The following is a 2,937-nucleotide window of genomic DNA, read 5'->3' as shown; positions in this document are numbered from 1 at the left end:
ATTTGGAGTATATGGGTAGGTAGGGGGACAGAGGATGTCCTGAACAGAGACCCTGACATTTCTCTGTTTAATATATAGGGTAAGTTCTATACATATGCAAAACATCAGTATTGATTATGTATAGTATGTATTGATTTGTCTTTATAGAATCAGTATGCATGGGTGGCCAATCTGAACATACTTTTTTGTAACATTTCTTCTGGTCATTTCTGAGAAGCTGGTATTTACAGTTAACCTGTAAGCCTGCTTCTTTCTTTTAGTATTTCAGAAAATACCCATTTTCACTCTTTGCATGTATTTAAGTTGTAGAGGGTTTTATAAAGCCATTCTAAAGGAACAATCCAATACTGCTGCCTAAAATGAAAGAATTCATCTCTGTAAGCCTGTTCTAGAGTACATTGACTGGAACAGATTTTAGATCAGTGACATTTTTGGTAATGGCTACTGGTGATTTCTTGTATGCCGCACTAAGAGGTGTCCACACTGCAGATAACTGTATGCTCAAATGGCTGACATAGCTGTCAAAAAGGTTTATTGGGCATTTACACTCCCACAATGAGACTGCAAAAGTAAAAAGGATGCTGAGTCATGAGAACACCACTTTAGCCAGTCCTTGATACAAAAACTATGCTCTGTTCTCTCTGAGGCTTAAGAGCTTTGTGAAGCACGTCAGGGGAAATGGAGCTCAACCTCAAGGGCAAATATTGCTGAAAGGGAATATCAGCCTGTCTTTGGGCTCTGAAAGAACTGGGGTGTGAAATGGAGGGACAAGGAGTCGCTAAGCTGGGGGTAGACTGAAGAGCTGCCACAGCACTCTGCTCGAGTGAGAGCTTTTTCCATGTGTACCTATGAAGCATTACAATAAGCAATGATGTGCAGAGACACAGAAAAAGGTTGGTGACACAGCCCTCCAGCTGGGCTCTGCTGGATGCTGGAGTGCAAAAGCCAGCATTGCAGCTGGGGCAGAACTGCCCTCCAGAGAGCACCTAAATCTCCATGTTGTATGGCAGCATCACCAGCTCCTTCGGCCCAAGCCACTGCATTGTACTGGTAAGACTGGCAGGGTAATGGAGGCGTCTAGCTGCACAGCTGGCTGGCAACACTGTATCTGCCCTTCACAAAAAACAAATAATAAAAAAAAATGCACAGCTGGGTATCACACCCCTCAGGGAACTTGGAAGCAAGGTATCTGTCCTGTCAGTAGCTGTAATGCTCTTTAAGCTGCTTCCTAGAAAGGATGTGGTATTAGGAGAAAAAAAACCCCAAAACTTCACATTTCTTCATAGTGTTTTTAACAGGAACAGTAGGGTTTTTTCTTATTTATATATATTGCACATGGTAACAGTAAATAGCATATGTAATAATTACATCAAAGTAGGTGAGCAAACTGAGCCAGGTTTTCGAGGAACTCTTAGATTCACAGCTCTCAGTTCAGGATATGCCTTACTGTATATTTGGCAGTTAAGAGCATTATCCGTGCATAGATTTATTGCAGGTACCTTAATTTCCTTAACAATTTTTGTACCCCAGAGGCTCTAGGAGCTTGCACTCTCCTCACTGCACAGCAGCCATGTGTTTTTTTCCTGGCTGCTCTAATTAAAGGCTGAAGTTGCCTAAGTTAGGGAATTAGTGTCTGTAGCACATCAGGGTGTCTCACTCCCCACTGCAAGCAAGCACAAGGGGCTAACCCCCTATTGTGGGTCAGAACAAAGACATACCTCTGTCACCCACATTTTTAAAGATGAGGTGTCATGCACAGAGGTTTAAGACAAATAAATTCCTCTTTTCTTCAGGAGTACTGGAAATACCTCCACGTGTGTTACAAGAGGTCAAGTTTACCTGCAAGAGTTTGCCTGAAGCTGTTTCCCCTCACACTTTTGGAGCAATTAATTTACCGAATCTGTAGAAAGACAAAGTCAACAGCTTTCCTTTGAAGGACTGTATGTGCATCAGTTCATTACACTGTCACCCCTGATAATATGGGGAGGCCCAGCTAAAATTTTAGTATTGTCCATGATTCGCATTGATACAATTCTATTATATGATGATTATGTCTAGTGACAAGAGATTCAGATTCTAACAACCACTGGCATCCAAAAAATGGGGAATTTTCCTGGACTAGGGACTTTCTTCTTTCCAAACCCAAATTTGGGGAACTCCATATTACATACAACTGTCTGGACATGCAATGTAATTGCTCCCTGACTGGCAGAAAGCTCTCTTTAACAAAAAACATGCCCGTTTTAGTGTTAAAATCTTACACAATTTTTCTTTTTGCTAAGTGTTGCACCTGGGAGATCCTGGGGAAACATCGAACTCCACAGCAGTGTGAACAGAGCTATGCCATCATTACTTAAGAGAATCTTACTAGTGTCTTAAAGTTTCCACAGTGGTGTGTAGCTGGCTTGCAGTCTTTTGGAAAAGGTGCAACATTCCAATATGCAATTTTCTCATGCTAAATCACTGTCTGCGGGGTATTTACTGTACAGCTTACGTACAGTTTAAATCTAGAGATCTGAGTCCAAATCTAGCTGTGGATATGCCTCCAAAGCCCTCAGACATGTAGACTATGATTAAAAAGTGCTTCCCCCTGTTACACACAACACCTCCCCGCACTGTTTAGAAAAGGAATTGAAACTGTCAAACCATGTTGAGCTTTCAGCAGTCAGTCCCATAGTAATTAGTCTAGAGCAAAGCAGCTGTTCTGTCAAATGAAGAGGAAGTGTGGGAGGGTTCATTTTGGCACTGTCTGCTGATCACCAGCTCTTGGATAGAGGGCAGGGGCTTTCCAAAGCAATCTCATGATGGCTCTCAGCCTGTCTAGTTCTGAGGAGTGTGATGGGCTGTGTAACGTCTTTTGCCTCTAGATGACTGAAGAACTGGTTAGAGGAAAGAATCAATAAATTGGAAGAGTCAGTAAGTAATTTTTAGCAATAC

Source organism: Apus apus, chromosome 2 (genome assembly GCF_020740795.1).
Source record: "Apus apus isolate bApuApu2 chromosome 2, bApuApu2.pri.cur, whole genome shotgun sequence".
Taxonomy (NCBI): domain Eukaryota; kingdom Metazoa; phylum Chordata; class Aves; order Apodiformes; family Apodidae; genus Apus; species Apus apus.
Note: the sequence above shows the minus strand (reverse complement) of the source record.